Source organism: Rhinatrema bivittatum, chromosome 1 (genome assembly GCF_901001135.1).
Source record: "Rhinatrema bivittatum chromosome 1, aRhiBiv1.1, whole genome shotgun sequence".
Lineage (NCBI taxonomy): Eukaryota > Metazoa > Chordata > Amphibia > Gymnophiona > Rhinatrematidae > Rhinatrema > Rhinatrema bivittatum.
In genome coordinates, this window is record NC_042615.1 from 100516948 (window position 1) to 100530873 (window position 13926).

Below are 13926 nucleotides of genomic sequence, written 5' to 3' on the forward strand. Positions count from 1 at the left end.
CCATCTCTTCTCCAAGTTGAACAGCCCTACGCAGGCCCTGCAATTTGTGCAGGGGCTCCTTGCTTGGGGGGGGGGGGGGGGGGGGGGGGGGATAGTGTTGCCAATTATCAAAGTTAGTATTGTAAGTGTCTTGCTTTTTTGCAGGATTTTCTGGTTGATACCACAATAGTGCATGTAAATATAATATAATAAATATAATATAATATTATATACCTGATGTAAGTGATGTTATTACCTCAGTTATAAATGAGTAATTTGTAATTGTATGTGGGAGGGCCAGGGAGTGGGTGCAAGGCTGCAAAATTCACTTAGGTGGCCAATACCCTTGCAGCGGCCTGGAGAGAGTGCTTCACATACACAACCAGGAGATTATGGGAAAATATCGGCCTGAGGGATTTTTATCCATACTGGCCCATGAAAAAAATGTATATATACACACACACTTGACCACTTAAGTATAAGAAAATTATGGAATAAAAGACAAATATATATAGAAAATTCCAACATCGTAATATAGTGCAAATTTTAAATACTTAATATATCATATATAAAATATTTCAGTAAGCACTTTCAATCAACAAGACACCTACTAGTTTGAGAACATTTTCTATTTTCAGTTGAACTGCAACAATGCAGTATTCCACAGTCACTGGCAGCTTGAGTTCACGGGCTTAATCCCAGAGTCAGAAAAAACTGCTGAACTAGGACATTTCCCCTTACCACTCACAAATCAAAAATATTCAAATGCTGATGTCACCTTATTAATAGCAGCAACATTTCCCTCCACTACCAGGAGCATTATATAATCCAAAATTCTGCAAAAAAAGTACTCCTGCCATACAATAACATACTAACTGCCAGACTGACTCCTGCCTTCCCTCTTGGTAAGCATTCCAATTCACCAAAATGGCTGGACTCTAAGGGGGATCTATCGCCTCACTCCCCACTTTCTTGGTGATTTGACCTGCCTGGGGTTGTGGGGGCTGCTATCTTTTTCCTCGCTTCAGGCAGCAGGTCACCTTGAGCTGCCCCTGGTAAGTGGTGTAAAGAATCTTCAATTTATCAACTATCAGTAAAGGAGTTGGAAACCACGTTGCCTCTCAGTATAATTATTGATGCTATAGTCTGTGGAGTTATCAGTGCTGTTTATGGGAAATAGAAAAGGGCTGTGTATTTTGGTTAAATGCAAAAGGGCCTCAAAGCTTCACTTCCCCCCCACAAGGAGCTCTGGACCTTAGATGTAAAATGCTTTCTTTTCAGATAGGGTCTATTTTATTTCTCTGTGCCTCTGGGTCCAGTATTTGGGACTTATCCCAGCCAGGGGTTACCATAATAAAACACTGCCATTTTGTTGCATCAGTGATCCCTGCTAAGATTACAGCATTTCTGACACACAGTGCATGTCTTGCCTAGCAGCAACTTTGAATGTCCTTGTGAAAATAGTGCTGGCAAGCAATCAGTGGGAAGCTTAATATTTCATTTCTCATCCCAAGGTTATATAAACATCTAATTTGTTTACATTTATCTTATCTGAGGAACAATGTTGATGGACCTTTCTGAACTATAATTTATGTGGTTTTATTGTGGTTTCAGATGAAATTCAAATACATTAACTGTACAATTTATAGTCTTTACTCAAATTGCTTTGCAATTTTTATTTCTTCACTTCCCTCCCTCTCCCTCTCCCTCTCCCCTCTAGGTCAACCAAAATCATGGTTGACCTAGAGGGGTGGGGGGGGGGGGGTCACCTTCCAATGCTGTATCTGCTCAGGAGCTTCTGCAAATATAATGATGGCAGCAGCCTCATGTGCTGGCAGCCATGCTGGCTTACTTCTCTCTCCACCTCTTTCTCTCTCACCAGTCACCACGCTTTTTCCCCTCAGCCTGTCCCCACCAGTCAGTATCTCCTTCTCTCTTCCCCCCCCCCCCCCCAGTCCATCTCCACCAGTCTCTCTTTTCCCCAGCCCATTCCCCCCCCAGTCACTTTCTGACTCCTCCAAACAGTTCCTCACAGTCTCTCTTTTTCTCCTCTATACCCCCCCCCCCCCCCACCACCACCACTCTCTCTCCTGCCCATCCTGTCCCTACCACCCTTTCTCACCAAATACTTTTTCTTCTATACTGTAGCAGGACTTCCCAAATCTGTACTGGAGACCCCACAGTGTGTCAAGTATTCAGGATATTCACAAAGAATATGTGTGAGATAAATTTTAGAGATGTGAATCGTGTCCTCGATCGTCTTAACGATCGATTTCGGCTGGGAGGGGGAGGGAATCGTATTGTTGCCGTTTGGGTGTGTAAACTATCGTGAAAAATCATTAAAATCGTGAGCCGGCACACTAAACCCCCCTAAAACCCACCCCGACCCTTTAAATTAAATCCCCCCCCCTCCCGAACCCCCCCCCCCAAATACTTTAAATTACCTGGGGATCCGGCAGTGGTCCAGAACGGCGGCGGTCCGGAATGGCCCCCTCAATACAATCGTGTTGTCTTCAGCCGGCGCCATTTTTCAAAATGGCCGCCGCAAAATGGCGGCGGCCATAGACAAAAACGATTCGACGGAGGAGGTCATTCCGGACCCCCGCTGGACTTTTGGCAAGTCTTGTGGGGGTCAGGAGGCCCCCCCAAGCTGGCCAAAAGTTTCCTGGGAGTCCAGCGGGGTTCCGGGAGCGATTTCTTGCCGCGAATCGTTTTCGTACGGAAAATGGCGCCGGCAGGAGATCGACTGCAGGAGGTCGTTCAGCGGGGGTTCCGGACCGCCGCTGAACGACCTCCTGCACTCGATCTCCTGCCGGCGCCATTTTCCGTACGAAAACGATTCGCGGCAAGAAATCGCTCCCGGAACCCCGCTGGACTCCCAGGAAACTTTTGGCCAGCTTGGGGGGGCCTCCTGACCCCCACAAGACTTGCCAAAAGTCCAGCGGGGGTCCGGAACGACCTCCTCCGTCGAATCGTTTTTGTCTATGGCCACCGCCATTTTGCGGCGGCCATTTTGAAAAATGGCGCCGGCTGAAGACAACACGATTCTATTGAGGGGGCCGTTCCGGACCGCCGCCTTTCTGGACCACCGCCGGATCCCCAGGTAATTTAAAGCATTGGGGGGGGTTCGGGAGGGTGGGGGATTTAATTTAAAGGGTCGGGGGTGGGTTTTAGGGGGTTTTAGTGTGCCGGTTTTCCTGCCCTCCCCCTTCCCCCGATTTACGATTTTTTAACGATAAATCGGGGGAATTGGTATTGTATCGTGGCCCTAACGATTTTTTGATGATTTAAAATATATCGGACGATATTTTAAATCGTCAAAAAACGATTCACATCCCTAATAAATTTGGATACACTGGGTCTCCATCTGATGCATATTTATTTCATTAAAGGGGTAATTTTCAAAGGGATTTCTACAGGTAAAACAGTGCCTTGTCTACAGAAATAACCCTTTAGAAAACTGGGCGGCTGATACATGCATAAAATTACGAGCAAACCCACTGTGTATGTGCACTTTTATGTGTATGGGGAAAGGCATTCCAGGAGTGGAGTCTGAGTGGAGTTGGGTCTCAATGCGTATCACTTCTCTTGGCAAAACTACAAGCACCAAGTAGCAGGTGTAATTGTGTGCGTGTAGTTTTGCCTAGATAATTTACAAAGTGAACTTACATGTGTAAGTTTGCTTTGAAAATTGGTGTAACTTGGGCATATAGTCCACATATTTATGCAGCTTGTTCTAAAATTATCGCATTCTATTAAGCCATATTTTTAAAATCATTTACATGTATAAAAAGTCTTTTTGAAAATTTCATAGGGGTTGCGTGCATAAAAGCACAAGCAGAAGCCATGTCATGTGTACTTTTACGCACTTTTAAAAGAGGCGTTGCCATGGCAGAATTGAGGTGTGGAAACCATTTATGTGCCTAGATTTGGGGTTTGAAATATACACATACAAATTTATACTTGCTCCCAAGTTGGCAAAAATCTGTGCAAGTATGCCATGCAGGGCTCCGTGTGCATCTGCTATTTCAAAGCAGACATACGCATGTAAGTTAATCTACTATGAATATTCAGGCTGAGGTCTGCATGTACTTTGTATGTGGAAACCTTGGCTCTATGCAGGTTGATATAAAATTATCCTTATTATCGATAACTTAAACTCAACTGTTGTGAGTGCAGACAGATGCTTGAGATGATGAGCCCCTGAACCGCAATGTGACCTGCACAACTTGGGGACTGGTCGTGGTCCATAATATTGGTGGGTGAACACAATTTTTGAAATATATTACATGTGAGGTTCTTCTCCTATAGTAGGAAGGAGGACAATATAGTTTCAAAACCATAAGGTTGACTCACTTCCTGTGGTTTTGGTCTTTATGTTCATACTGTAATCGTGTTTTTATGATTATGATTGTATAACTGTAATCCACTTTGGAAATAAAGGGATCCACAAAGATGTTTAGCTGGATAACTTGTGAGTTATCCAGTTAAATGCTGACTTTTGAATATTTGGGGCATATATCTAGCTAAACTTTAGCCGGATAACTAAAATTTAGCCAGTTAAAAAATAGGCATTTTAGAAGCATTTAGGGCTGAGGAAAGTAATCCAGTTAACTTAGCCCGTTTTCATCTATATATGGCAGTTAGCTAGATAATGTGAGGATTGTCTTAGATTAGTTAGTGTAACTTGATAACTTGACCCTTACCCAGCTATATCCAAAGGAATATAAACAAGAAAAATGCAACACATCCCTGAGACCCCAATTGCGCATCCCCATCGTTAGGCTCCAGCTGCCTCCCCCGTGTAAGCCCCTCACTTCTGATCTGAAGTGACTCCGGCGAAGCCTCTGGCAGCATGCTGTTCCAAGGACCTGGAATAGAACTTCTTGCAGGCTTGTACTGCCTTTATAGGCCCCCTAGCTGGGACTTCCTGCGGTGTTGGCTGATGACGTCACATCCTCCAAGGGTATATAAGGAAACCTCTTGCAACCAGCCAGTACCTTGGCAACAGGTATCTTGAGTAGTCTGCTTCTCAGTACATGCTGCTTGTTTTTATTCTTGCCTTGTGCTTCCTGCTTCCTGCCCTTGCTCCTTTATTCAAGCTCTTTGGTTGTTTGGTGTCTGCTCTTTCCTCCGTCTCTTGTCTTCTTATGTGTCCTGCTCCTGTTTCCTATCCTGGCCCTCCCTGTTTCTTTGCATTGACTTCTTGGCTGACCTCAGCTTGGGCCTGGACTCTGATGACCACTTCCTGAATCTGACTCTGAGTTTGGACCTCACTACTGTTAGCCTGCTGCCTGCCCAGACTCTGGTTCATATCTTGGATTCTGCCTTCTGCTGCAAACCCCAACCTTGGTTTGTGCCCTGGACTTCCTTACTTTACTACTTGCCTTGACCTTTGCTTGGACCTGGACATTCTCTCTTGCCTTGCCCCTGGATCCCACCTAAGTCCTATCGTCCTTCCGCACCAAGAGCTCAACCTGCGGGACTGGAACGGGTAGGAGGGCTTGGCCGGGCAGAATGCCTTTTTCAGATTGTGGGTGGTGATTGGGGAATTGGGCCATAGGGCCCACATTGCACTATTTTTTTTTAATTTACACTATAGGCACTAGAGATGTGAATCGGAACCGGAATCTGATCGGTTCCGGCGCCGGCCATCCAGTGCTCCTACCATGTGACAGGGGCCAGCCAATGGCACGGATACCCTGTCACATGGTAAGGGCAAAGGGCCATTGGCGCCATTTTGATTAGTGTAGCCGACAGCCCGGGAGCGGGAGATCACTCCAAGGACCCCCACTGGACTACCAGTTACCTGTAAAATGTTTTTTGGGGGGTTGGGAGGATGGGGGAGGCTAAGGGGGTCAATTTAAAGGGTTGGGTGTTTTTTTTTTTTATCGGGCCATTGGCGCCATTTTTTTAGTGGCAGCCAAAATGTCGCCAATGGCCCGAGAGCGGGAGATCACACTGGGCCCCCCCCCCCCCCCCCCACTGGACCACCAGGTAATTTAAAACATTTTGGGGGGATTCGGGAGGGTGGGGGATTCATTTTAAAGGGTCGGGGTGGGTTTAGGGGTTGTTTTGGTGTGCCGGTTTTCCCGCCCTCCCCCGATTTATGATTTTTCATAATAAATCGTGGGAATTTCTATTGTATCGTGACTCTAACGATTTTTGACGATTTAAAAAATATCTGACGATTTTTTTAAATCGTCAAAAAACGAATCACATCCCTAATAGGCACTTAACTGGCTATATTCCTTTCAGTAAGCTAGTTAAGGCTCTCTTTATCCAGGTATACGTACCTGCATAGCTGTAAAACAAACCAGGAAGAGGATAATTAATAGATATTGTGATATCAGGGTATAAATTATATCAACACGAGAGGACAGATTGAATTGGTGCAGTATGGCTCTATATGTAAAGAATGGCATAGAGTCAAGCATAATAAACATCCTGAGGAAATAAAATGTACTCTATATTTCTTACAGATAGATATTCCTATATGTGATGAGTTAAAGTACAGAAGTGGGTTTATACTACCATCTCCTTGGCCAAGATAAAGAAACAATGAAATGCTAGCTGAAATTAGTAAGGCAAATACATTTTGAATGGGTAATAAATATGTTTCAGCTTTCATTTTTGGGGTGTCTTTCTCCCACAATTTTCATTTTATTTCATGTTTAGTTTCTTTTGCTTTAAAAAAGGAATCAAACATAACCTTGCCCCTAAAAAAGGAAAAAAAAAAAAAGAAAGGGGAGCTTCTCAAGGTCTTCTGTCCCCACCACTTATCCCTCCCACCAGAAAAATGTTGGAGCCAGAATCCTCCCTGGCCCCCACTTACCAAGTCTGGGGGGATTCGCTGGTGAGGGTCAGGCCCAGGTCCAGGCCAAAGTCTCAGCCTTGCATAGGCCTAGGCCACAGTAGATCACTGCGACCTCAGCCTAGGCCCTATGCAGTAGAGATGTGAATCGGAACTGGAATCGGTTCGGATTCCGGTTCTGATTCACATGTGGGGTTTTTTCCATTGGGCCCGATCGCGGTTTTGTTTATCGGCTGCGCCCGAGCCGATAAACAAAAAACCCACCCCGACCCTTTAAAACTAATCCCTTTGCTTCCCCCACCCTCCCGACCCCCCCAAAAACATTTTACAGGTACCTGGTGGTCCAGTGGGGGTCCCGGGAGTGATCTCCTGCTCCTGGGCCGTTGGCTGCCACTAATAAAAATGGCGCCAATCGCCCTTTGCCCTTACCATGTAACAGGGTATCTGTGCCATTGGCCGGCCCCTGTCACATGGAGGGAGCACTGGATGGCCAGCGCCATCTTTAAAAATGGCGTGGGCCATCCAGTGCTTCTACCATGTGACAGGAGCCAGCCAATGGCACGGATACCCTGTCACATGGTAAGGGCAAAGGGCGATTGGCGCTATTTTGATTAGTGGCAGCCAACGGCCCAGGAGCAGGAGATCACTCCCGGGACCCCCACTGGACCACCAGGTACCTGTAAAATGTTTTTTGGGGGGTCAGGAGGGTGGGGGAAGCAAAGGGATTAGTTTTAAAGGGTCGGGGTGGGTTTAGGGGTTATTTTTGTGTGCCGTTTTTCCCGCCCTCCCCCAAAACGATAAGCAAACCCCCACAATCAATATTGTGGGGTTTTCCTATCATTTTGGGGGACTCCCCGATTTCTGATGATTTAGAAAATATCGACGATATTTTCAATCGTCGGAAGCCCGATTCACATCCCTACTATGCAGAGCTGAGGCTTGGATGTCTGGTCCTGACACTTCAGCCTAGACTTGACACTGGTGCATACGCTGGGCACTAGGGCCTTGGCTGGGTACTGACTCCTGGACCTTGGCCTAGGCCACAGCATAGGCCCAGGCCCAATTCTGGGCCCGCTCGGAGACCAGATCCTGACACCTTGGCCTTAAATCATGGACCCAGGCCTGATGCCGGTGCCTGGCATGGAGGATGAGTCCCAATGACTGGGTCTTGACCTATGCCTAGGCTAAGGCCCAGGGCTGATGCCGTGGCTCAATCTGAAGACTAGGTCCTGAAGCCTGGACCCAGGTCCAACACCAGGGTCTAATGCAGAGACCAGGTCCTGATGCATGTGCCTTGGCCTACGCCAATGTCCAAACCCAGGTCCAGTGTTGGGGCTCGACCCATTGACAGGTCCTGGCTACTTCAGCTCCGGAAATCTACTAAATCCTTTCTCCAAATATGGAGCCCCTTTATACAAACGTTACCCAGTGAAATTCTTAGCAAATTTCAAGGGGAAGAAGGGTAGTATATGAGGTCTTAAATGTAATGTGAAGAATAGATATTGTTTTCCTTAGTTACTCACTTGACTTGACGTTATATATGTATGCTAATTCATCGCGGTGTGCAGGTTAATACTAGCTGGTTTAATTTGTGTTGTTATTTGGGAAATGTTAGGGGGGGGAGAGGGAGGTTGCTGGGGATAATGTGGAATGTTGTTTAGCAGCTTGACAGATTTGCTTGTCTGATGATTGTAAATATTGGAAACATTTGGGCATGTGCTATATCATTGATCTGTCTGTTATGATCTTAATGCCAATAAAGAAATTTACAAAAAAAAATTCCCTGCAAATAATTATTTTTCAAAATAGAAAGTTTAGATTTCAAGCTCCCTCACATCTGGAAACCTTTATTATTGATAAAACTGGAACAGTTTGAAATGTTGAGTACCAGCTAATTGTAGGGATAATTGGTAATATATGGTATTATTATATGCTCTTTTCCCCATTTCTTATTTCTTGTTTTCTTTTCTTGGTTCTCTCTCTCTCTCTCCAGTTTATGTGTACTTGAAAATATTTGTATAAATTGCTAAGTAGAAAATTGTCTTCTTTTTTCTTTCTTTCTACACTCATTTATTCCTAAGATTTATTGGATGTATTGTTAAACATTTAATAAAGATAAATTTATTTTAAAAAAGAAAAAAGAAAAGGAGTTGTGGGGTAAGGAAAATGGAGCCAGATATCTGTAGATCAGTGACAAGGAGATGGAGGGCTGAGAGGGGACAGTGAAAGGGAGAGTTAGGGAAGAGAAAGATGTAAGCAGCAAGAACTAGAAGGGAAGAAGGATTGTGAAATCTAGCTATGAATGAAGAGTGAGGCAGATAAATGAGATGAAAGAAAAAGATCAATATCAGAGTCATAAGTAGGGGAAGAAGTGAAACAAACAGGTGAAGAGAAAAGAAATAGAAAATGGAAAAGAGACCTTGGAAAATGAAAATAGGGATGAGAAAGGCACAAAAAGCAGAAAAAAAGACCAGGATAAACACAATTCAAAAAATTAAAATGCCCAGAAAACAAAGGTAGACAACATTTTAAGTATCATGACTGGATTATGTTGTATCTCTGATTTCTTTGTATTTTGCACATTTAAGGAGGAAGGCAATTTCTGCTTCTCTTTGTTAGTATTGCATTGCATGCAGAATCCCTGGGAAAAGCAGAATGGAATCTATTTATCTCTTGGGACTCTGCCAGGTATTTGTGACCAGGATTGGTCATTGTTGGAAATCGAATACTGGACCTGATGGACCTTTGGTCTGACCCATTATGGCAAATCTTATGTACCTATAATCTGGCTAGCTTTCCAGTCCAGTTTTTGTCTATTTTTTTTTCTTTTTAATTTGTGGTCCCTATTCTGTATTAAATGAGGGTCTGTTTTATGCAAGTCTGACAGAAATTAGCTATTTTGGTAGTATTTATTTTCTGTTTAGGAACCTGTAGTAGTCTGATTTATTCTATTTTCCCAGTAGAAAGAGTACTGGTGTTATAGGGCCCAGTGTAATATTTACAATATTGCCTTTCAAAAGCAGGATTTTTGCTATGTGAGTCCTGGAAGTTAATGCTATTTTGGTATAGCTAGTTTTCTATATTGGTTTGGAATGTGTGTTTTTAATTGGGTTTTGTGTTATTTCCAAAGTACATGGTAGTGGAGTATTTATGTTGCTGTTATAGAGAATGTGTATATTATGTTCACTGAGGGGCGGATTTTAAGAGCCCTGCTCGCCTAAATCCGCCCAAAACCGGGCGGATTTAGGCGAGCAGGGCCCTGCGCGCCAGGAAGCCTATTTTACATAGGCCTACCGGCGCGCGCAGAGGCCCGGGACTCGCGTAAGTCCTGGGGTTCTCCGAGGGGGGCGTGTCGGGGGCGTGTCGGGGCGGGCCCGGTCGTCGCGGCGTTTCGGGGGCGTGTCGGCAGCGTTTTGGGGGTGGGTACGGGGGCGTGGCTACGGCCCGGGACGGTCCGGGGGGTGTGGCCGCGCCCTCCGTACCCGCCCCCAGGTCGCTGCCCGGCACGCAGGAGGCCCGCTCGCGCGCGGGGATTTACGTCTCCCTCTGGGAGGCGTAAATCCCCGGAGAAAGGTAAGGGGGAGGTGTAGACAGGGCCGGGCGGGTGGGTTAGGTAGAGGAAGGGAGGGGAAGGTGAGGGGAGGGCAGATAGCAGATACGCGCGGCTCCGCGCGTATCTACTAAAATCCAGCGTACTTTTGTTTGCGCCTGGAGCGCAAACAAAAGTAGGCTATTCGCGCTCCTTTTAAAATCCGCCCCTGAGAGAATACCAGGAGAGGGGGAGGAGGAGGAAAAGGAAAGGGAAGGGTGTGGGTTATGGAATAAAAAAAAATGCCTGGTGATGAAGGAAAGTAGGGGAATAGAGATAGGATACCTGGTGGAAAGGGGAAATATGGGGAAAGGGGAAGAGAGTATATGGAGGAAGAAGGGGAAAATGCCTGGAGGAAGGAGGAAGAGAAGGAAGGGAATGCCTAAAAAGAGGGAGGAGAAGGGAAGAGAGTGCCTGGAGGGGGGAGGTGATGGACAGAGGGAGAGAATGCTTGGAGGGAGGGGGAGAGTTTGCCTGTAGGAAGAGGAGGAGGATATAATTTCTGGGTGTGGCAGGGTGTTCCGAACACCTGGAGGAGATAGAGAATACTGGGAAAGAGGAGAGATTGTCTGGAGAGAAAGAGAAGGCAAAGAATGGCTGGAGGAATAGGAAGAGAATGGCTGGAAGAAAGGGAGAAGAGGAGAGAATGGATATATGCAGGGACAAGATGTTTAGAGGGAGGGAGAGAAGGAAAGAGTGGAAGGAGGGAGGGAGGGATGGAGGAGGAGAGTAGATATAGATGGAAGGAGTAGAGAAAATGAAGTGAATGTCTGGGAGGGAGGGAAAAGGGGCAAAGAATGTATGGGGGATGCAATTAAGAATTTTCACCCAGAGCACCATTTACCCTAGAGACCAACCTGATCCAAATTGCTACTTTGTGCCACCATTGCCAACTGATTCATACAGTGGCTACTGTAGCTGCCTCAGGTGCTGGTTACTTGCCACCTGACACCAGTCCCTAAATGCCTCAGAGATGCCAAGGAGTTCAGATCTGGAGGTTAATCTGTGGACTCTAGTATAAGAATCAACTATATTAAAATGGTGTGAATTCCATATTTTGCTTATTGCTCTGTCCTGATTTGGGAGATTATTTATATAGCGTTGCTGTGATTCAAAGGGAGGTTTGGCATGGGATCTGTGTTTTTATGTTTGTATGTTTTGTTTTGTTTTTTTGTTTCCTGATGGTATTGATCATGTATTTTATGATATTAAGATAATTGTATTGTTTTCCATTTTAAGTCTTCTGGTTTAAAGTAAGTTACCAATTGAAAATACAATAAATACATTTCAGGAATTGTTTGACAAGTGGAAATTGAGGTAAAGAAATCCAATTAGAAACCCCATAGATCAGAGAGAGTATCCATAGCGATTTTCTGTCTCCTGTACTGTTTTAAACTTTTATTTATATCCAATCGGGCAAGTGATTCAGAAGTTAGGAGTCTCTTACAAGATATATGCCGATTATATCCAGCTTTTCCTTCCTTTAAAGTCCAACAAATTGAATGTTGTGATCATTATTACTAATTGACTGTAGGCTGTACAATAATAAATTGTCTCTGAACTGAAAGAAAACTGAAACACAGTGAATAAACTGCTCTTCAGATCCATATTCCTAGTTCAGTCTAAATATGATCAATGTTTTGCTCTCATTGTTCAATGCCGTGAGAGTCTTTAGGATTTTATTGGATTCCAAACTTACCATGAAGCCCTAGGACAGAGATGGCCAATTCTGGCCCTTGAGAACCACAAGCAGTCCAGGTTTTCAGGGTATCCACAATGAATATGCTTGAGATACATTTGCATACAATAGAGGTAGTGTATGAAAATCTAACTCATGCATTTTCATTGTGGATATTCTGAAAATAAGACCTGTTTGTGGTTCTTGAGGACTGGAGTTAGCCACCCTTAACCTAGAGAAAGCCATAGCCAAAATGCATTTTAAAATTAAATGAAGTTGATTTTTGCTGTAGTTCATTTTTCCTTTTTGATCTTATTGTCTGACCAATTGGTTATAGGTAGTTAAATACAGTGATCCATGGTTTAGTTCATCTTCTTTTAGTGCTTTATTTGTTAATATTTGTGTTTATTTCTACTGTAATCTGCTATGATCAATCCATATTTTGGATTAGCAGACAATAAATCCACTAAAAAAAATTAAATATAGCAGAAGAAAAAAAGGTGCAGAGAAGGACAACAAAGATGACAAAGGACAGAAAGTGATTTGTTTTGAAAAAGCCCTAATAGAACAGGGTTTTTCAACCTGGAGAAGAGATGACTGAGTTGGGATATGCTAGAGGTTTACAAAATTAATAGTGGTGTGGAACAGGTTGTGTTGCACGCCTGCCCGCAGAACCGCGGACAGGGCCTTAACTCACCGGGCCTGTTCCACTCCCAGACGCCGCCTCCGTGCTCCGTGGTGGGCCAGCCACCGGTTCTGCTTCTTTGTAGCCTAGATGCCGCTCGGAAGCCTTCAGCTCATATGGCCTGGATGCCACCGATGACCAGGCCTCTCATGTGGCCTGGATGCCGCCGACATCGGGCCTTTTCCTGCAGCCTGAGGGCTGCTCCCGACATCCACTTCTGCAGACCAGAGTCTGCCCGGAAGTTCCTCTTTTCGTGGCAGGGAGCCGCTGTCAATCTTGTTCTTCAGCGGCAGGAGCCGCTCTCCGTGGTCCTGCAGCCAGTCTCTGGCCTTTCCCTAGGTGCGCAGCCACGCCTCCTTCTTTCCTTTAAAGGGCCAGCGGCAGGGAGTGCCCGTGGCCCCACCAATGTCTTGTCTCCGCCCTCTTCCTGGGTCTGCCCTATAAAAGGGGCTTTCTTCATTCCTCAGTATATAAAAGCCCATAAATAAATAAATAAATAAATGCCTGTTCCATGTCCTGATGTTCATTCCATGTCTTGATGTCCCTGATTCTTCAGCCTGATGCCTGTTCCAAGTCCTGAGTTCCATGATTCCAGATCCTGATGTCTGTCCCATGTCTTGATTTCTGTTCCATGTCCTGATCTCTATGCTTTATGAGTCCATTCCAAGATGTCTGTGAGTCCATTCCAGAGAGACATCTGTGACTCCATTCCAGAGAGACGTCTGTGACTCCATTCCAGTTATGTCCAAGTTCCTTGATGTTCTAAGCCTCATTGATGTTCCAAGTCTCCTTGTGTCCCAAATCCCATCATGTTTCTGGTCCTAATGCTCCAGGTCCTGTAGGGCTCATGCCTCTGGAGATTCCCTGCTTTTAGTCCGAGTTGCCAAGCTCCAAGGGTTTATCTTGTCTTCCTAGTCCCGACTCCGGAGGATCCAAGGGATCACTGCTACCCTGCGCTAAGGGACTTCCTGAGCCTGTCCCGTTCTCCTCGTGATCCGTGACCAGCCATCCGGCTATGTAGGGCACAACAGAGACAGTGAGGTCTGCGACCAGCCCCACATGCTGTCTAGGGCACCTGAGGGTCTTGCTCATCCCTCCTGGTTTCCTCTCCTCATCTCCTCAGTTCCATCTTTGTCTCCTCGTCTCCTCACATACAAGTCTTCAAGTCTCCAAGTCTACGT